General features: G+C 45.6%; 1 protein-coding gene across 3 annotated transcripts in view; it reads left to right on the plus strand.

Annotated features, from left to right (window-relative positions):
• HLCS (holocarboxylase synthetase) overlaps nt 1-22,293 on the plus strand; it is a 940,243-nt gene that overhangs the window by 469,367 nt on the left and 448,583 nt on the right. The gene's annotated exons all lie outside the window — the stretch shown is intronic.

A 22,293-nucleotide genomic window follows, 5' to 3' on the forward strand; every position in this document is an offset into this window, starting at 1 on the left:
CACCCATTGTCCAAAGGCAATGCACTATGGATGAACTGGTCAGGCAAATTTGCTTACGCTTTTCCGCCTCTCCAGCTCATTCCACTAGTGGTTCGGAAGCTCAAACAGCATTCCCTCACAATGATCCTAATTTCTCCAACATGGGCCCGACAGCCATGGTTTACACCCCTCTTGGAACTATGAATAGTTCCTCGTCAAATGCTATGCCTCTCACCCAAGCTTCTCACTCAGAACCATGGAGAGATAAGACATCCAGATTCCAGTCAACTCAACCTTGCGATCTGGCACCTGAAACCTTAGCTTGGCTACCTCAATCTCCTGCCAGACTGCATGAACATCATTAAAGAGGCTAGACGTCCTACCACTAGAGCTTGCTATGCCGCAAAGTGGGAAAGATTTGTACTTTACTGTACAAATAACAACATCAACCTACTAGATGCTTCTATTCAAACATCATCTGCTACCCTTTGCATCTACAACAATGTAACCTAGCTTATACATCCATTAGACTACACCTCGCTGCAATAGCAGCCTATATCCAAAACAGACAACACCTGTCTTTGTTTAAGGTACCAGCTATCAAAGCATTTATGGAAGGACTTAAAAGAATAATTCCACCTAGAGTTCCACCCTCTCCAGTATGGAACTTAAATGTGGTCCTTACCAGACTCATGGGTCCCCCATTTGAACCACTGCATAAATGTGAATTACAATTTCTCACCTGGAAAGTAGCTTTCCTGGTTGCGATCCCCTCTCTCAGAAGAGTCTGTGAACTTCAGGCATTAACCATACAAGAACTATTTCTACAAATTCATCATAACAAAGTGGTTTTTAGAACTAACCCAAAATTTCTACCTAAAGTTATGTCTGTTTTCCACCTTAACCAGTTTGTAGAACTCCCAGTATTTTTCCCTCTACCAGACTCCGTAGCAGAACGCACTATTCACAAGCTAAATGGGAAAAGAGCAATACTTTACTTTACTTAATTGAAAAACAAAATCCTTTAGAAAGACTAAACAACTTTTTGTGGCTTTCTCCCCACCTCATAAGGGCAATCAATCCTATCTCAAAAACAGGGATTGCAAGGTGGATTGTTAAATGCAGCCAAATATGGTACGCTAAAGCCAAACGCACATTAACTGTTCCCCCTAGAGGTCACTCCACACGTAAACTAGGGGCATCTATGGCATTCTTAGGGAACATTCCCCTAGATGACATCTGCAAAGCAGCAACTTGGTCTACACCACATACCTTCACAAAACACTATTTTGTAGACATGCAGGCAAAACAAGCTAGTGTGGGCCAGGCTGTATTAAGAACACTTTTTCAAACCACTGCAACAGATACAGGGAGCCACCGCTAAAGAGGTAACTGCTGTATAGTCTATGCATAAGTATACGAATAACAGCTCATGAACGGAAAATGCTACTTACCAGTATGCATGTGTTCTTGGCATGTAGATTCGTATTCGCCCACCTGCCTCCCCAAATACCTCTATCTGTTCCAGTATTATCTTACTTAAATACATTACACATGGACATCCTTTTCTATTTCTTATTAACTCCATCATAACCCTCCATGGCAAAACAATCTGGAGATGGAGTCGATACCCTTGCGCACTATCGTCCTAAGGAGGAGTCACCAGCTTCGTGACTACAAAGACTTCTTCCAAGACAAAAACAAAGTGCAAACATCCAAGCCCAACACCAGTTGGCGATCTATACATACATTTACTAATCTACAGCTCTACATGCCAAGAACAGATGCATACTAGTAAGTAGCATTTTCCGTCGGGTATATGATGAAGCTTTATTCACAATAGATGTTTTCTAATGTAATTGTCAATTTTTTAATCTTTGACGTCAGAGAAATTTCTTGCAGCGGGACACTTGATTGGGAGCGGGAAATGAGCAGGAGCAAGATGAGCAGAACACCAAAAACTGCATCCATTTGAAAATAGATGGTGTCTAACATGAAAATGTAAGACAAAAGTGCACCGCTAGGGGGTGCACCCCTTAAATGCGCTGCTGGATACCAAGTATCTGAAGGTTATCCGATTTATCAGTTTCATGCCAATAATTCATATGAAAAAGTTACTTGGTTTATTTATTTTAAGACATTTCTTTCATTCAGGAATTTCATCATTTAAGAAATGATAGTTTGTCTCTTATGAATAGCATATCCACGATCATAATGGTGAAGTACATCACATATTATTTGTCATCCCAATGCATTCCGAGCAGATGTTGCCCTTCATCAGGGGATATGACTCTAAAGTAAATCTTTCTCTGTGGAAAGCTGACCCTGCAAGCTGTTTTGCCCGTATAGCGCCACAGGACTACCCCCGCCTCCCGCTGCACGACTCCCGCTGGCTGAGGAGACTGCCGCCGAGCGGAGTGCGGGGGCCGGCAAACTACAATCCCCAAGAACCCCTGCGCCAGCAACACCTCGGAGGAGCGACAGGAGGCGCATAAGAGGCGCGCCCACCCTGCAGAGCGGGGGAAATCTTTCTCTGAGGAAAGCTGACCCTGCAAGCTGTTTTGCCCGTATAGCGCCACAGGACTACCCCCGCCTCCCGCTGCACGACTCCCGCTGGCTGAGGAGACTGCCGCCGAGCGGAGTGCGGGGGCCGGCAAACTACAATCCCCAAGAACCCCTGCGCCAGCAACACCTCGGAGGAGCGACAGGAGGCGCATAAGAGGCGCGCCCACCCTGCAGAGCGGGGGAAATCTTTCTCTGTGGAAAGCTGACCCTGCAAGCTGTTTTGCCCGTATAGCGCCACAGGACTACCCCCGCCTCCCGCTGCACGACTCCCGCTGGCTGAGGAGACTGCCGCCGAGCGGAGTGCGGGGGCCGGCAAACTACAATCCCCAAGAACCCCTGCGCCAGCAACACCTCGGAGGAGCGACAGGAGGCGCATAAGAGGCGCGCCCACCCTGCAGAGCGGGGGAAATCTTTCTCTGTGGAAAGCTGACCCTGCAAGCTGTTTTGCCCGTATAGCGCCACAGGACTACCCCCGCCTCCCGCTGCACGACTCCCGCTGGCTGAGGAGACTGCCGCCGAGCGGAGTGCGGGGGCCGGCAAACTACAATCCCCAAGAACCCCTGCGCCAGCAACACCTCGGAGGAGCGACAGGAGGCACATAAGAGGCGCGCCCACCCTGCAGAGCGGGGGAAATCTTTCTCTGTGGAAAGCTGACCCTGCAAGCTGTTTTGCCCGTATAGCGCCACAGGACTACCCCCGCCTCCCGCTGCACGACTCCCGCTGGCTGAGGAGACTGCCGCCGAGCGGAGTGCGGGGGCCGGCAAACTACAATCCCCAAGAACCCCTGCGCCAGCAACACCTCGGAGGAGCGACAGGAGGCGCATAAGAGGCGCGCCCACCCTGCAGAGCGGGGGAAATCTTTCTCTGTGGAAAGCTGACCCTGCAAGCTGTTTTGCCCGTATAGCGCCACAGGACTACCCCCGCCTCCCGCTGCACGACTCCCGCTGGCTGAGGAGACTGCCGCCGAGCGGAGTGCGGGGGCCGGCAAACTACAATCCCCAAGAACCCCTGCGCCAGCAACACCTCGGAGGAGCGACAGGAGGCGCATAAGAGGCGCGCCCACCCTGCAGAGCGGGGGAAATCTTTCTCTGTGGAAAGCTGACCCTGCAAGCTGTTTTGCCCGTATAGCGCCACAGGACTACCCCCGCCTCCCGCTGCACGACTCCCGCTGGCTGAGGAGACTGCCGCCGAGCGGAGTGCGGGGGCCGGCAAACTACAATCCCCAAGAACCCCTGCGCCAGCAACACCTCGGAGGAGCGACAGGAGGCGCATAAGAGGCGCGCCCACCCTCCCTCGCGGGACGCCGGGCGAAGCCCGGGCAAAGGGCGGGCCGTCTGTGGCAGTCTGGGGCAGGAAGGGGCAGGGCCCCCCCTCTTACGTCGGACCTGAAATTTGTCTACAGGTATTTATTCACTACCCCGGTTATCGAGTATTGACTGTTTAGCCACACGGGCTGCACACTGGACTAACCTGGTGGATAGGGGTATTAGAAGTCACTTTACATCAAAACACTCAAATAGGAGTGGTACAATGGCTGGCAATTTATTGAACTCATCGCTACCTGCTACTCCAGGAATGAGTATATTGGGCCCTCTTGATAAGTTTTTTGCACGGACAAAAAGGGATATAGATAGAAAGTTAGAGTTGGCTGAGCGGAGAGCGGAGCGACGCCTTTCTATTGAACTACTTAAACAGACACCCTTACAATCCGCCGTAACTGAGGTTACTTCAACGCCAAATAACTCTATAGTGGGTGAGACAGATTTAGACCTATTCAATACAAATGACATCCCTCTAATTTTTAAAGAAGGTCCACCTGCAATAACACAAAAGGAGCATGTTAGCCCAATTATTATCACCCATAATTCACGGACTTCAGCCGAGGTTATTGTATCGCTTTCATTAATAGACCTGGATGCAGATGCGGCATGTCACACCTTGCCCGTAGCCACATCCCCTTTTGAAGACGGGAAACAAGGGAATAAACATACAGATAAACCTGCAGCTGGAACCATACATAGTAAGAAAAATGGCGAAGTTTGTCATTCCCCGCCAAGGAAAAAGGCGCGAAAGACTGGGAACAGAAAAAGGCCTGAATCCATAAAAGCGCCACTGCCCCCAAAGAACTCTAATAATAAAACTCTCAAGGCCACTGTGAAAGAAGTACCAAGTAAGACACAAACAGGGGAGAGTGCGCCTTTATTTAGCAAGACACACGGAGGGCTTATAGAGGACATTGAACATCTTCTTAGATCCTTTATGCTCCCTATCTTGGAGAGGGTAAAAATGCTGGATAAAACCGTGGATCGTATATTGGCGATCCAAACAACCGGTGTCATGGGACAGAGCAAAGGGGGAGAAAATGGTCAAGCAGACACGCATTTAACACAGAACATAGTGACTTACACTAAGGCTCAGCCACAAACAACCTTAACTCATAATGATAAAAGGGTGACACCGACGGGAACTCTGGCACCCAAGGCGGGAAAAACTATGACTATGACAAAAAAGGCCCCCGCAGTGGTAGAGACAAGGGGAACAACTAATCCACCTCAAACTCTATACAAAACAAAACATCTTAAAAATGTAGATCTACCCCCCGAGTCACTAAATTATGTCATTATAATGACTGGGGTCCCCAAGTTAACAGAGGGTAGTATAGAGCCTGACACATCCCTAAAAAACAAAGTAAACCACTGGCTGAAGGCTAACAGACCACTCCCACCACATTTAAATGGGGAGATTATATCCGTTAGACGCTGTGATTGGGTGGGCGTGAGACCAAAAGAAATTGAAGGTGATGTAATCATCATAAATTTCAGGGATCACAGGGTAGTTAACCATATCTCTGATTGGTTTTCGGGAAGGCAGGATGGCTCTGTAGCCACCCGAAATTTGAGTTATTTCTACCCTCAAGGTATGATGAAGCCCCGTACCCAACCTCCAAAAAGGAGTCACCATAACTCCCGTGCACCAGCTAACTATAGACAACAACCCAGCTTAGATAGGCACAGGTACAATGAGCCGCCACCTGGCTTTTTGCCACATTACCCCAATAGATTTGGACACAGCCTAAGTAGGGACAGGTATTACGATCTGCCACCTACCCCCTTGCCGCAATATCCCAACACGTTTGAGTATGGCCTAGGTAATAACCATTACAGGTACCATGACCTTCCATCCACCTTCTTGCCTTTTCATTCCAATGAGTTTGAGTATGGTTTAGGTAATAAATATCACCATACAAACCCAAATTCTTATTGGACTATTCCTCTTCATAATCTCTTTGAACCATTTTCGGGCCTAGATTCAAATGATTGACTTTTTAAATCCAAAATTAAAACAAAAGAAAATAAGGTGAGGGATAAGGAAACTACACATAAGAGTCCAACATCTGACAAAGGTCCAGGAAGAAAAAGAAACACGACCCTAGACACTGAAATAGGGATGATGAATAAAATTAAAAAGGCAAATTGTATAAAGGATAAGGGCAATGAAATCTCAACAGAGAGGGAAGCTAGGAAGAATGCTGGGGGTGAGGCAAACCTGATAACTAGAACAAAAGAACGGCTAATAAATGTAGTAACGTGGAATGTGTGTGGGATTGCCAACAAAGTGACAGAAACTCTTTGGGGTGAGTTTGTAACCAGTATTGATATACTCTGTGTCCAGGAAACCTGGGCTCTAAAGGAGGTGCATATAGAGGGTTTTAAAACTTTCTATGTTCCCGCAGTAATTTCCAACCATGGCAGGAATAAAGGGGGTCTATGTGTCTACGTGTCCAACCGTTTAAACACCAGTACCAGTATAGGTAGATCCACGTCACCCTACTTTCAATTTGTCACGATTGATTTAAATGGTAGGAGTGTGCTGATAGTTATTAATTTCTATAACAATATCGAAAATGCACACTTCAGGGAAGTACTAATGGAAGTGTACAAAGAAATGAGGGAGGTAAAACCCTTGAAAGGGAAGGAATTAATCTGGATTTGGGTTGGTGACTTTAACGTAAATATATGTACTAGTGACACATGTGGTTTTGCAGAATATGGGGTGGGGGAACAAGGGGAGAGTAGTCATTTCGCTCACCATTCTAAAGGGGAAATCCTAAATGATATTATGGCCAAGCTTGATCTAGGGTTTGCAAATAGGCTATGTTACCCAAAGGTTGACTTTACTTCAACCTTTATGGCAAGAGGACTACAGTCAACTATTGATTTCATAATTCTACCAAATAGGTTTGGTAGTAGTGTTATGAATTTTGAAACCCTTGCTATGGGTCTGAGCGATCATCTGCCATTAAAGATGGTACTTAACATACAGGATGTTAAAATAAATACACTAACTGAGATTTTAACATGGACCCAGAACTTAGAGGTAGCACGGCGAAATGGTATTGCTTTAAAATGGAGCATGGCAGACCCAGAAACAATTATGCAAAGAATAGTCCATGAGGCTCTCCCATCGCTACTTGTATGTTTAGAGGATAATCCCACAAGTGGAGAAATACTGGAGGCCTTTCTTATCATTACGGAAACTATAAAGGGTGCTCTGACCAGAAAGTGCATAAAAAAGCAAAACACTCCAAAGGGGTGGTTTAACACTGAATGCACTAAGGCACATAATGCGCTAAAAAAGGCCCTAAAAGACTCAGTAAGGGATCCTGAGACTATCAGAGTATTAAGGAAAGCGTATAAGGTTACAAGAGATCAAAGGAAGAAAGCAATCAAGGAGAAGGCTTGGCAAGATTTATTGGAAGCAGCGGAAAGTAGAGACCCTAAGCAATTTTGGCAGGTAGTTAACTCACCATTTATTAATAACAAGGCGACAGTTAAAATAGATATAGCTATTGATGAAAATGCATGGGTAGAGTTTTTCTCTAATTTGTATTGTGACCCGCTAACCGAGCCACAATTACCAAGTAAATATCACCCGATCCCACTAGAGTTCGAATTAGAGGAGGTCAAGGTTGCGATTAAATCATCTCAAAACAATAAAGCCCCGGGCCCAGATGGAATCCCAAGTGATCTCTACAAAATGAACACAGATCTCTGGGCACCTGTATGTTTACGTGTAATGGGGGTATGTTGTGATATTGGTTTCATTAAAACCTGGGCAGAATCACTGATTATCCCTATATACAAAAAGGGGGATAGGGAAAGCCCATCAAATTATAGACCAATATCACTACTGGACACAATAGTAAAAATTGCAGGAAGAGTAATCCTGACTAGGCTCCAGGACTGGGCTGAAGATCAAAATATCTTGACCCCAGTACAATATGGTTTCCGACTAGGGATGGGCACTGTGGAACAAGTATTAAACTTTGTTCTCTTGCAGGGGAAATATACCAGTGCAAAAGAGGGGTGTTTCTACGCAATCTTCGTCGACCTTTCGTCGGCGTTCGATTGTGTCATACATGATAAACTGTGGTCGACATTAGAAGAAATGAAAGTGGATTCTTCGATAGTCCTCTTCCTAAGACAATTATATTTGAATGCCTCTGCCAGAGTAAGGTATGGGCTGGGGGGGGAATGCACAGGGTCTTTCCGCATACAGAAGGGGGTGAGGCAAGGGTGTGTGCTGGCCCCATTCCTTTTCTCTCTTTACACTAACAGCTTGGAGAGGGAACTGGGTGCCAGCAACATTGACTCTCCTAAGGCCGGGAATACGCAGATCAGCTCCCTTTTGTATGCGGATGACGCTGTGTTGATGGCAAGAACAAAGGTCGGCGCGCAAAAAGTATTGCATAGATATATAACATACATGGAAGAGAGGGGCCTCAACCTGAATGCAAAAAAGTCTTATGTGATGGCTTCTGGCAAGGGAGGAGCTAGATGTAAACAACTTAAGGCGGCAGGCACCCTATTACAAGCCACAAAAACATTTCCATATTTAGGGGTCACAATCGAGGCAACAGGGGGATGGGGCCCCGAGGTAAAAAACAGAGCGCTAGCATTCAAACGCTCAGTTGCGGCGATAAAGCATTTTGCAAGTAAATTGGGTAGAAAACAACCTGGTATAATGCTTAACATATATGTGGCCAAATGTAGAAGCATCGCCCTGTATGGGGCAGGGATATGGGGATATCATGATGTGACGATGCTCCAGATTATTGAAAACAATTTTTTTCGCTACCTTCTGTCCCTTCCAAAAAGTATGTCAAATTATAATTGCCATGTAGAAATAGGTATGGACTATTTGACAGATCTGATTAAAATCCAGCCAATCCTACTCTGGAGGAGAATTTGGGCAACGCAAGAACTGGCTCTCAATCGAGAAATTATTCTGGATGTTAAGAATTTAACCAACGCAAAAAGAATCAAATGGCTTGAGTATGTGAGGAAAGCCCTGACGGACATTGACAAGCCAGAATGGTATGATAAACCTGAATTAATTGTGAAAATTCCTAAAAAAATCTTAAAAAACCTGTGCATGGAACATTTTAATACCTTAAGGCTTGGGAATGAAGTCAGTAAAAGAACTGTTCTCGAACATCAGCCACTGTTGATTACCCTTAAAATGCAACCCTACCTAACTTTGACCACTTTGGGATTTGAGCGTTTTGTCCTAATTAGATTCAGGTTCAATATATTTCACCGCCTGGTCGCATATCCGGAGAAAAATGACTGGAATAGAACTTTGGCCCCATGCCCATGCGACAACATATCTATCCAGTCTACTTTCCATTTGGTACTCTTTTGCAAACTGTATAAAAAAGAACGGGCGAGATGGTTGAAATCTTATCTTAGAGATGGGGCTTGGAGGCAATGTAGGCCAGCTTATTTACATCTCCAACAATTAGGAAACCCCCTATGTATTAGCACTATGTCGATGTTTTTAAAAAGCGTCGTAAAATTACGGAATCTATTATGAATTTATTAATTATCGATTTATCACCATACTTGGATTTAATGCTGTTTTTATAACTATTTATTGTGTGTATCTATAATGTGTAATTTGTTTACTATGTATTGCTTTTATGATTTTTTACTTGGTGAAAATCGAATAAAGTATTTTTACTGAGTACTGACTCTAAAGTAAAAGACTGAAAGTAAAGTAATGAAATGGCTGAAGTGGTGACAAATGTAAGAGCAATGAGATACTGGTCCACAAGCCAAAGTAGTGCATCAAGCCGAAAGAGAACCGTATTAGGAGAGTAAAAACACCCCAACTCCTGTGAGCATGTGTTGGACCCGGTCCTTTGGGCAGGTTCACCCCGTAACTTTTTGCTTTTTCCTAGCCTGTTTTTGGAACCTGGGTTGGTGATTTTAGGCCTCTGCGCACTTTTTCACTGTGGTACAGTGTAAAGTGCGTGTGCTTTCTGTGTATGGATGGTGAGCGCCCTGCCCTCCCATAGGAATGAATGGGAAATATGTATGCCCATGGTAGATTCCTGATGCGTGGGGAGTGCAGGGGCGAGTTTGATATGTATGAACTCGTGAGAATGAATGCTGCAGAATGGTGTATGCGGCATGGCTGTATCTAGTCCAGAAGCGCCACTTTTAGAAGTTGGCATAATTGTGTAGTGAGTCTGCTAGCACGTGATTGGCTGATGGGCCTGGCCCAGGCATGCCTGGGCCTGTTGGTAGATGGACTGTCTGGAGGAGGGGGTCTGAGTCAAGCCGTAGATGAAAGGCCCCCCATTTGCTGTTAGGGGGGAGTGGAAAGAGCTCTGGTGGTGCCAGGCTGTGTCTGTCGGCCCACCCTGGATGACTCTCCCTCCCGATGGCCCCCTGTCACCTCTGACCTGAGGCTGACAGGAGAGGGAAACCAGATACTCCCAGAGCTTAGGGCTCGCCTACACAAAGACTTCTAAAGACTTCAAAGCTTTTTCTGTGGATAAGAAAGGGCTCTGCCCCTTCCAAAACGTTCTTGTCTTGTTCTTGTTTGCTGGACTAGAATCTATCAGGGGTGGGCGCTGCCCAGCCCCTGGATGCCTAGACTCCTGGAGGGGACCCCTCTGCCCTGCCTGGGCTGATGGGGAGACTTAGCTTTGCCCCCCTGGGAAGCTCTGGGGCTTTGGCAGCATGGAGGAGCTGCATTTTCCTGGGGAGGAGCGCTGGAGCTGTACTCCTAGCGCCTGGAAGCGCTCTGCCTGTTGTCTAGCGCTTTGGAGCGCTTCATTTTCCCCAAGCGCTTGAGAGCGCTTTGTCTGGACTTTTCCTAGCGCTGAGGAACGCGTCATTTCGATTATAGCGCTGGTAGCGCTCTGCTCCTCATCCCTAGCGCTTAGAAGCGCTCTATTCCTGCGGCCAGTGCCCCCGGTATCTGGCCTGTAGAAAGGAATCCGCCCCCGCCTGCCTGCCTAAGGATCGGGCTGCCGCGCTGCCCGCGGCGACCCGGAAGTACCTGGCCGGCCGGCCAATCCCAGCGCGGCCGGCCGGAAGTCCCGCCCCGCAGCCCGGGTGCCGAGAAATGGCGACCGCGAGCCCGGGGAAGGAAGGGAGAGAAGAGGACGCATGGCGGCAGGTCGGCCGGGCTCCCGTGAGCTGAGGGAGCCCGGTGGCATCTGAGGAGGAGGCGCGCCGAGTGAGGAGAGGAGCGGCAGGCGGAGACTTGCGGCGGGGGCGCGAGGCACATTGTCGGTGCCTGCCCCCACCGCGAGCGAAGAGGAGCCCCCGCCGAGTACAGCCCGGTGAGTCAAGTGGGCTGGGGGGGGCTCCGTGATGTGGCTGGCGGTGCCGGTAGAGGCACCAGGGCAAGAGCGGTCCCGTGTGACAGTGGACTGCTCCGACGTGGCGAAGAGTAGTGCGGGAAGTGCGGCCCCGGTTGGCAGCGGGTCGCCCCAACGTAGTAAAGCCCAGAGAGGCCCGGGGGCCATTATCGATTGAGAGGCTCCCGAGTCGGCCGCATTGTTGTTGGAGAGCAAGAGGGCTCGGGGCATATCGGGGCAGATTGTCGTTCCCCGTCCCCAAGGGGCCCAGTTGTGTCTAAAGCCACGAGGGCTTCAAGGGCGGCCCCGGTTGGCAGTGGGTCGCCCCAACGCTTGGAGAGTCCAGGAAGGCTCGAGGGGGCATTGTCTGCTGAGCCTGAGAGCTCCAACGTTTGGCTATTTACAGTAGCAGAGCCTGTGTGGCTCCAACGTCTGGGGCATGTGCGATGTGCCCAGAGCCTGTGTGGCTCCAGCAGTGGCGCAGTTGGCGCCTAAGGGCCAGTGAGGGCCTTGGCGCAGTTTTGTTGTTTTCCAGCTGTCCAGCACTTTGTGGGCAGCTGCCACGTTTAGGCTTTTTGTACTTTGAGACTGGCGCTGCATGGCAGCGCACCCTGACTTTGGACTCAGGGCATCTTTGCCCCACAAGGCCAGTTGGCCTAGGGACTGCCACAGGTAGTGGCTTATGTAGTGTTGGCGCAATGCGATTTCTATGCTTTTAATAGTAATTGCCTACTGTGTGTTTTTGCGCTATTGACTTATGTTATGGCACCTCTGAATGTTTATGCATTATGTGTCTTTCTTTCCAGGCGCTGCACCTCTGAATGTTTAGTCATCCTGTGTCTTCTTGCGCTGCACCCCTGAATGTATTTTATTGCATCATGTGCTTTATTCTTAACACCTCTGAATGCTTTAGGCCTCATGTGTTTCTCTTTATTACTCCTCTGAATGTGTTCATGCATCATGGGTAAGGTGTTCTGGTTTATACCCCTAAATGTGTTTATTCTTAGGTGGTTGTCTTTTCTACTCCTCTGAATGTAGGTTTATTGCATCATGAGTAATGTATTCTTTCTTAGACCCCTAAATGCTGTGTGATACTTAGGTGGTTCTTCTTTCTTAGTACAGGTGGTCCTAGTAAGGTCCTGGTCCCCTGCGTGACAGTCTCCCAAGGAGTTTAGGGTTGCGTAGGTGGTACTTACCTGTTCCCAGTAGTTACTGGATGTGATCTATAACTGTTACCTTGTGTTACAGTGAAGTTTATATACTTTTATTCTAATTTCTGACAAGTATTTCTATATCTGCAAAGTGTTGATTCAGACAGTGGCCCATGTGGCCCTGTCTTGTAAATAATCCCTTGTGAATATTGCCGTGCCAGTTGGCACAATGTACATGTGTAATTTCTATCTGATATGTTTTGACAATACAAAAGTTATTTTAATATAACCTTGTGTGGAGTCTCTTTTGTGATGTACCTAGTATGTTGTTGCTGTTGTGCGCTGACGCAAATGCTTTACACATCGCCACCGAGTTTAGCCTAGACTGCCCGCGCCATGCTACCTAGAGGGCGAGCAGGGGTTATCTTGGCGTGTGACTTCCTTGCCCTGACTGGAATGGTGGTTTCTGCCTGGCTTTGGCATCAGCCTTAGCCTACCAGAAATAGCCGGTTTCCAACCACGCTCAGTTGCGGCGATAAAGCATTTTGCAAGTAAATTGGGTAGAAAACAACCTGGTATAATGCTTAACATATATGTGGCCAAATGTAGAAGCATCGCCCTGTATGGGGCAGGGATATGGGGATATCATGATGTGACGATGCTCCAGATTATTGAAAACTATTTTTTTCGCTACCTTCTGTCCCTTCCAAAAAGTATGTCAAATTATAATTGCCATGTAGAAATAGGTATGGACTATTTGACAGATCTGATTAAAATCCAGCCAATCCTACTCTGGAGGAGAATTTGGGCAACGCAAGAACTGGCTCTCAATCGAGAAATTATTCTGGATGTTAAGAATTTAACCAACGCAAAAAGAATCAAATGGCTTGAGTATGTGAGGAAAGCCCTGACGGACATTGACAAGCCAGAATGGTATGATAAACCTGAATTAATTGTGAAAATTCCTAAAAAAATCTTAAAAAACCTGTGCATGGAACATTTTAATACCTTAAGGCTTGGGAATGAAGTCAGTAAAAGAACTGTTCTCGAACATCAGCCACTGTTGATTACCCTTAAAATGCAACCCTACCTAACTTTGACCACTTTAGGATTTGAGCGTTTTGTCCTAATTAGATTCAGGTTCAATATATTTCACCGCCTGGTCTCATATCCGGAGAAAAATGACTGGAATAGAACTTTGGCCCCATGCCCATGCGACAACATATCTATCCAGTCTACTTTCCATTTGGTACTCTTTTGCAAACTGTATAAAAAAAGAACGAGCGAGATGGTTGAAATCTTATCTTAGAGATGGGGCTTGGAGGCAATGTAGGCCAGCTTATTTACATCTTCAACAATTAGGAAACCCCCTATGTATTAGCACTATGTCGATGTTTTTAAAAAGCGTCGTAAAATTACGGAATCTATTATGAATTTATTAATCATCGATTTATCACCATACTTGGATTTATGCTGTTTTTATAACTATTTATTGTGTGTATCTATAATGTGTAATTTGTTTACTATGTATTGCTTTTATGATTTTTTACTTGGTGAAAATCGAATAAAGTATTTGTACTGAGTACTGACTCTAAAGTAAAAGACTGAAAGTAAAGTAATGAAATGGCTGAAGTGGTGACAAATGTAAGAGCAATGAGATACTGGTCCACAAGCCAAAGTAGTGCATCAAGCCGAAAGAGAACCGTATTAGGAGAGTAAAAACACCCCAACTCCTGTGAGCATGCATGAAAATAAATATGTGGCAACACGTGCTAAAAAATATTTAGAGTGAGTCGAGACTGAAAAGAATAGGATAAAACTGCCACAGGTATATAAGAGGATATGACTGTGATACGTTAGTAGTGGGAATATTTAAATCTCATTTACGACCGGAGAACGGAGCTACTAAACAAAATATGTATTCTTAATGTTCCCAAAAATAACAAAAAGACAGCGTAGATAACTGCTCTATAGCCAGCTCGTGACCATTTAGGCAAGCGAAGTGCTTTCAATTCATTGAACTTTCACGAAGAATACAGCAAATATATCCCGGCGCCTGATGATTAGCAAAAAGATCAGTGTTAACTGTCAATACGACCTACTCAAAGACATGTATTCTAGACTCGTGTCTCGCATGGGCTTCATTAACCAAGGTTGGGTTTTGCAGAAAGCTAAAAGAGCAAGATGAGCAGAACAAAAAGTGCATCCATTTTAAAATAAATGGTGTATAACATGAAATTATGTCAGGGGAAGATTACAACAGTTTCTTCCGATTTGGCAATCAATAACAGCAGGCAAATGGGTTTTGGATATTATGCAATATGGTTATTGCCTGGAACTTACCAGCAATCCTCCCAATATTCCACCTTGTGTTTACAAACTCTCACTACAACACCAACAGCTCCTCAAACAAGAAGTGCAAGCTCTTCTAACAAAAGGAGCTATAGAACCAGTTCCATTACAACATGAAAGGTCAGGAGTTTACTCACTTTACTTCCTAAGCCCCCAAAAGGAACAGTCTCTACTACCAATCTTAGATCTCAGACCGTTAAACCTATACATTACTGTCAGAGCACTTCCTTATGGTCACCCTTCAACAAGTGCTTCCACTTCTACAATAAGGCAACTTTATGTCCACACTAGACTTGAAGGACACATACTTCCATATTCCTATCCACCCAGCACATCGCAAATGTCTCAGATTAGTGATAGCAGGAAAACACTACCAATTCAAAGTTCTTCCATTCTGGGTAAGTAGTGCACCCCGAGTATTCACAAAATTTCTAGCAGTAGTAGCAGCTCATCTTAGAAGACAAAAATTCATGTCCTCCCATCTTTGGAGGATTGTCTCATCAAAGCCAGCACCCAGCAAAAGTTCTTGCAACACACTCGGACTACATTACACCTTCTCCATCAATTGGGATTTACAGTCAATACGCAAAAGACCCATCTTCAACACAACTGGGAGCAATGCTCAATACTCAAATAGCTCTAGCCTTGCCCAATATAACCAGAATTCACAACTTTCAAACGTTATTACTACAGTTTAGAAACAACCAATACCTAACAGTGAGGAACTGTTAGGAATGATAGCATCATGCATTGCAATAGTGCCTCACGCAAAGTTACACTTGCGTCCTCTACAGGAATGCTTAGCATGCCAGTGGAATCAATCACAGGGTCAATTAACAGATCTAGTGTGGATAGACATCCTCACTCATCGCTCCCTGCACTGGCGAAACACAGAAGGATGGCCTTTCATCGACCTCATTCCACAAGTCGTACTAACAGCAGGCCCCTCTCCTACAGGTTGGGGTGCCCATCTCCATCGTCTAACAATACAAGGTTTATGGTACATCAAACACAAAAGTCTCCACATCAATTACTTGGAGCTTCTAGCAGTTCAACTAGCTCTAAAAGCTTTTTGGTCTCATTAAGTAGGGAAAGTTGCCCTAGTCCGGACGGACAATATGACAGCCATGTACTATATACAAAAACGCGTGGGGGGTCACTCTCTACAGTTCTCGCGCCTCTCTCAGAACATTTGGCGTTGGGCAATACATCACAAAATTAATCTTTTAGCAGAACACCTTCCAGGCATGCACAACCAATTTGCCGACCTCCTCAACAGGATGCAGCAACAAGTACACAAATGGGTATGTCCTTCCCAAGTTCTCCTTCCATATTTCCAAAAATGGGGATTCCCACAAATAGACCTCTTTGTTACAGCAGAGAACTCAAAATGCCCAAACTTCACTTCCAGATTCCCACACCATCTACCCAAAGGCAATTCCCTATGGATCAACCGGGTAGGGATATTTGCGTACGCTTTTCCGTCTTTCCCTCTCCTTCCATTTCCAGTTTGGAAACTCGGACAGAGATTACACACTAATTCTAGTGGCTCCCACATGGGCTTGTCAACCATGGTTCACCACACTACTAGAACTGTCGGTAGTTCCACACCAATAATTGCACCTTACTTCCAACCTTCTCACACAGAACCATGGAGAAATCCGACATCCAAACCCCAAGGAGCTCAACCTAGCAGTCTGGCTTCCTAACTCATAGTGTTTGGATACCTAAATATACCACCAGATAGTATGAAAATTCTTACGGAAGCAAGAAAGCCTACCACTAGAGCATGCTATGCAGCAAAGAATGAAACGATTTGTTATATATTGTAATAATAACATTGATCCACTAGATGCATCTATACAACATAATATTTGTTACCTTTGTATCAACAGCGAGTTGGATTAGCCTTCACATCCATTTGACTACATCTTGCAGCAGTAGCTGCAGATCCACAAAACAGAGAAAACAGACAACATTTACCCTCATTTAAAGTTCCAGTAATCAATGCTTTTATGGAAGGCCTTAAAAGAATAATATCACCGAGGGCACCACCTGCACCTGTCTGGAACCTGAAGATTGCTCTCACAAGCTGATGGGTCCGCCTTTTGAACCATTGCACAATTGTGCACTACAATTTCATGGAAGCTTGCATTTCTAATTGCTGTTACTTCATTAAGAGGTGTTGGTGAGCTTCAGGCATTAACTTTCGAAGAACCTTTCTTTCAACTGCATAAAGATAGAGTAGTTCTTCGCACAAACCCAAAATTCCTTTCAAAGGTAGTTTCTGTGTTTCATATTAACCAATCAGTTGATTTACCTGTGTTTTTTCCTCAACCTGATTCAGTAGCAGAAAGGGCTCTACACAGACTTGATTTCAAAAGAACACTATTCTACTATATTGATCTAACAAAAGACTTTCGTATAACGAAACAACGTTGTGTTGCATGTTCTCCACCTCATAAATGTAATCCAATCTCTAAATCCAGTATTTCTAGATGGCTTATCAAATTTATACAAATTTATTATACTAAAGCTAAAAGAACTTTAACTATACCTCCTAGAGCACATTCTACATGCAAAATAGGAGCATTTATGGCCTTTCTAATAGCATTCATAAAGCTGATATAAGTAAAGCAGCTACAAGGTCTACACCACACACATTTACCGAACTTTATTGTATCAGCACGTCGACAAGCTAATGTAGCTAAAACACTTTTTCAAACGACTGCAACACCCACTGGTTAGCCACCGCTTTTGGAGGGAACTGCTATACTGTCTAGGCAAAGCATGTGTATCTACAGGTCACATGCCTGTAAGCATCTGTTCTTGGCATGTAGAGCTGTAGATTCATATGCGCCCTTCCTCCTCCCCGGACATGCATGGTTGTTGCAGTTCTTATTATTCACATCACATATGCATGGACATCTTTCTACTACACATACTTACACTATTGTCACCCTCTTGCGGAAAAACAATCTAACAATGGTATCGATGCCCATGCACACTATCACCGAAAGGTAGAGTCCCCTTACCTCGTGACTGGTAAAGACTTCTTCGAAGAAAAACAACTTGCAAACATCCAGACCCAACTCTAGATGGCAGGAGTATGCAGAGCAAGTCAATCTATAACTCTACATGCCAAGAACAGATGCTTCCAGAGTAAGAAACATAAGCCTTTGTATTTATTTCACAATTAACTTAATATTTTCAAAAAACATATTATGAACTTTCATTGTGTCATGAAAAAGAACACTTCTCAACTTTTTCATTGATCAAATATACCCCACAGGACAAGACAGTTCAATCATGATACCAAACATAGCAAAATATGGACATAACAAATAACTGTGAATTTTGTGCATCAAAACAATAAACAACAACCTAAATGGTATTTCCATATACACTAAACATTGTCAACATAGACTTGATCAGAACCAGTCAAATGATTCCAAGCCAGAGGTGCCTATCACATTTGTTCTGAATGTCGCGACCCTCTTGAAAGGAGCTTGGGGGTTTCAAAGATATTTGACAGGAATGGAATCTTTGTTCAAATTGTTTTCCCCACTGTCCCAGCTGATTTTAATGAAGAAGTACCCAAGGTTTTATCGTCTATGTGTTTTGAACCTCTAAAAATTTAAGGTTCTCATCGGGAGCTTGACTGGTCAATATCTGTGGAGGAATAATATGTAGAATAAATTAACTACTGCCCACCTTCACTCCGATCTACTTAATTCGAAGAGCTAAGAAGTCTACCTTATATCCTTAGACGCGGACACATTCCATAAGTTGTTCATGAATTTATTATAACTTCTTGTCATCAATCATTCCACTTTTCATGCGGACAAGTTTTTGAATATGTTGAATTGGTAATTTGTGTTTAGATAGTATCAACATATCCTTTTATGGAGCGTACAATCACTACGCAGGAACAATGTGACTTGTCTTTTTGCCTAATGAAGAGTGAATAGGCATTTGCCATGTAATCGTGGAGTGCGAGATTGTTCTAAAACGTAAACGCAAGTAAGGCTTCCTTTTCCAGCAAGTGCGGACTTGAATAAACTTGCAACATTGTGCTCTGCCATTTCTTATCTCGGCTTCCCTGTGTATTTTTGATATTTATTTTCTAGCTCACTAATGCGCATGGCCGACTTCTGATATCCAGACACTTTTGTAACTGGCACTGACCTAGGTGTGCAAGGGGCCTTTCACTGGTGGGGACCGTGCCTCTGAGAAAGTCGCACTGTGGCTTTCTTCAGTAGTTGGCAACGTTGTCACTTTTCCATGCGAAGCAATTTTGGGCTGCAGGGATGAGTAATGTAACTTGTGGAATTGAAATAAATGCAAGACATGTGCGCCGAGTTTGTTTCATTATCCTGCAGACTAAAACTTACTTTTGATTCTTTGCAGTTTTTCAAGCTGTCATCGCTGCCACCATTACTTGATCATTGTAGGTAGGGGTGGCCTCGTCCTCTTCAGCTATTGCAGTCAGACGTTAGTAATACAGCTCGGTCCTGGCTTCCCAATGCATCCTGGTACTTGTGCTGATGGAAAAAAGCTGAAACATATTAAATTGCCATTTTGCGATGGATCTTATGATATGAGCAGTAAGCTTGCAATGTGTAGCAACTCTTGCTGTTATAGTTTATTAACTACTTACATTACATTAAGTCCCTGGTTAACAACAGTATTGAATATTAAAATTAAATATGCTTCTTTTTTATTGCCTCCGAGTCGCCTCCTCTAGGATTGGGCTGGATGACACTTAGCACCGTCTATCTGAAATCCTTTTGTGTGTACCCTTTTAGAAAGTGTGCAAAAGAAACAATTGATGGACGGAATGCTGGACAATGCAAACATTCAACTCAGTCACAAGGATCTGGGTTTAATCCATCATTCTTTTGCTCACCACACCACCCCAGTTTGGACCCAGCCATATGCAAATCAGTCTTGACCCTCATCCTAATGGATACAGTCCAGCCCGAACTGCCAAGCCAGGTCTTCCCTGGAACGGAAACAAGCATCCTGGGAGCGGTTTCAGGGCATCACCCTTCATCAGCGAGGCTAGCTTGAATCCAGTGGTGTAGTGAGCACGGGACCCACGTCTGGGCATACCCTTCCCACTTAGGGCGACATATGCAAAAGAAACAATTGATGGACGGAATGCTGGACAGTGCAAACATTCACCCCCAGTCACAAGGATCTGGGTTTAATCCATCATTCTTTTGCTCACCACACCACCCCAGTTTGGACCCAGCCATATGCAAATCAGTCTTGACCCTGATCCTTATGGATACAGTCCAGCCTGAACTGCCAAGCCAGGTCCTCCCTGGACCGGAAACAAGCATCCTGAGAGCGGTTTCAGGGCATCACTCTTCATCAGTCAGGCTAGCTTGAATGGAAGTGGTGTAGTGAGCACGGGACCCACGTCTGGGCATACCTTTCCCACTTAGGGCGACATATGCAAAAGAAACAATTGATCGACGGAATGCTGGACAATGCAAACTTTCACCCCCAGTCAAAAGGATCTGGGTTTAATCCATCATTCTTTTGCTTACCACACCACCCCAGTTTTGACCCAGCCATATGCAAATCAGTCTCGACCCTGTTCCTTGTGGGAATAGTCCAGCCCGAACTGCCAAGCTGGGCCTCTGCCCGTTTGTGGATTCAACATCTCGTTTTAGGCTGACAGGGACTGTTTGTGCATTCACCCCAGACTCTCACACAAAAGGAGCTGAAGTGTGCCCTGCTTATGCTGAGGAGCCATCCTGGGCTGAGAGTGGTAGGAGGAGTTGTCACTGACACCTGAATAGGCTGTGGCAGCTCTGTACAATGCTGTCTCCACCTTCTGTAGTGAAACTGGACCAGGGAGAACAGAACTGGTTTTACTGAGCATGACAGACTTTCTGTTCCAAAGACCTTGAAGAGAAAAAGGGTATAAGTATTAGACCTAAAACCCCAAAACTTTAGATTGCTTCTGGACTATGAAGACCCTGCCAAGAAGAGCAGAAGAGCTGCAGTTGCTGCTTCTGTCTGTGGGCAGTGGAAAGGACTGAACTTTTTCCCTGATGAGGTATCCTGCTTCAGAAGATCGCCAAGGGCTTGATGCAGAGCTTGCCTCCTGTTAAAAAGTTTCAGGGACACAAAGACTTCACCTGCAGCATCCTTGAACCCCACTGTTGGAAGTTCTAGCCTGCCTTGGGGTGCCAACCCCAATTCTGGGTCCTTGGAGGTTGTTCCTGCGGTAAAGAACTCCAAGAAACCGAGGAAACTGCTAAATCGACGCTTCGTCCTTCTTGCGGCTGAATTTTAAGATGCAGCATCGCCATTCAGGAATAATTCCAGACGCACAACACTCTGCAGCCAAAGAAATCCCTGCTGCGCCTGCCAGAGGCCTGAAGAATCGCTGACCCTCGAGTCCCATGCTCCGGTCTCCGAAGTCTGAGACCACGGCCCTTAGTCTGACACAGGACCTGCTGTACGGCTAAAAGAAACAACGCATCGTGGGACCGCGGCTGAAGAACTCGCTGCAATGCCTGTTGGCCACTAGCACCTGGACTTCCTGCACGTCCGGATTTCCACGCATTGCATCTGTGCTGCAAGTTTTTCCAGCACAGCATCCACAGACCAGAACCATCTTGTAATCAACGCATCACTTCCCCCTACAGTCCGTATTTGACGCATCAGTTCTCTTGCGTGCAGCAGAACTTTGGCATCGCCTCCCCAAGGATTCTGGAACTGATGCACTGGTGTGTTTTCCAACTTTCTCTTCTTTGAGGCTGTTTTGCCTTGTGGATTTCGACGCATTTTTTTTTTTTTTTTTCTTTTCAAAACCTTTATTGGAGTAAGCATAGAAAAGTACAAGAATGGGCCTACAACCTCACGGGCCGGCCGCTAATAACAAGGCACAGTGCATGTAAGAAAATGTACACCCGTGGATAGGTACAGCTCAAGTACAAAGCATTACTCTATAGACATCACAGAACAATTTGTATTTTTATTTTTTACAAAAAGAAACACAAACACTAAAAGGCGAATGAATGATACTTAAGGTCAGCCCAAAGAGCGGAGGGGACGGTTCCACGATCAGGAGAACACACCCAGAGCCCGGAGGCTCCAATCAAGTCGGGGAGGGGGGGGAGGGGAGCAGCGGGGAGAACCGGAAGTATAAAAAACCTTACGGAAAGGTTCCGGGAACTCTAGTCTAGGGAGAAAGGACAATCTCAGCTGTGTTGTCAAGGGGAGGGGTGCAAATACCCCCACGATAATCATTCCACTGGCCCCAAACCTTCGTCCACGCCCTGGGCCTGCCCCTGGCCACATAAACCGTCTTCTCACGAAACATGGACCAGTCCATATTGTCTTCCCACTTTGAGACCTCAGGGGGCCTGAAAGCGCCCCAGAGTTGCGCGACATCCCGCTTCGCAATCATGTAACCAAGGGTAGCCCATCTGGTCTGGGCCACCGAGTAGTCAGTGGGCTCCCACACATTCAACAGACATCTGCGAGGCTCCGGCCGCAGGGCCACATCCGTAACAGCAGTCATCACCTCAAGCACAGCAGTCCAATAAGCAGCTACAACCGGGCACT

The sequence above is a fragment of the Lissotriton helveticus genome, chromosome 8 (assembly GCF_964261635.1).
Source record: "Lissotriton helveticus chromosome 8, aLisHel1.1, whole genome shotgun sequence".
Taxonomy (NCBI): Eukaryota; Metazoa; Chordata; class Amphibia; order Caudata; family Salamandridae; genus Lissotriton; species Lissotriton helveticus.